Source organism: Sinocyclocheilus anshuiensis, unplaced genomic scaffold (assembly GCF_001515605.1).
Source record: "Sinocyclocheilus anshuiensis isolate Anshui unplaced genomic scaffold, SAMN03320099.WGS_v1.1 scaffold1009, whole genome shotgun sequence".
NCBI classification, from domain to species: domain Eukaryota; kingdom Metazoa; phylum Chordata; class Actinopteri; order Cypriniformes; family Cyprinidae; genus Sinocyclocheilus; species Sinocyclocheilus anshuiensis.
This window is the reverse complement of record NW_015555761.1, coordinates 477705-478347: the sequence shown is the minus strand read 5'-3', so window position 1 is coordinate 478347 and position 643 is coordinate 477705.

The following is a 643-nucleotide window of genomic DNA, read 5'->3' as shown; positions in this document are numbered from 1 at the left end:
GAGTAGTATAAATAGCAGAAAATCCTGCTATTTTAACAGTGTAAATAGAATCCATCGCTATTTGCACTTAGTGTAAATAGCATCTATCGCTAAGAAAATATGCTATTTGCACTTAGTGTAAATACCCAGCAAGCAATTTTGTGTTTAAAAGACGTCTATTAGCTGTCTAAACGCAGCCGACGTCTAGGCTAAAACAAGGCAAAATTTGGGCTGTCAGTGAAAATTTAATAGATGTCTAACCATAGCCCAAGAATAGACTAGTCATCAATTAGACCGCTATTAAACGACTACATATACATCTAATAGACGGTGGTAAACGCTGTTGACTTTGCTTACATGATGGAATATCATACATCTCACAAGTTAGTCCATCATTTATTTTAATTATTATATTGAATTTATTTCTGAACAATGGCTTGTTAGATACAGAGAGAGCATGAGCTAATTGAATAGATTATCGTTGTCATTGTACAAGTACAATAAGATTTATTTTGAAACTTCCAAATTGATAGTAAAGCTTAAGAATACAAATGATTTAAAATGGCAACATAAAATTATCAATTATAAAAAGTTTGCAGCAGTATTAAAAAAGTGCAAATAGCTCAGATGTGCAATGCAGCATTACAGTGCTTCTCAATTGCTT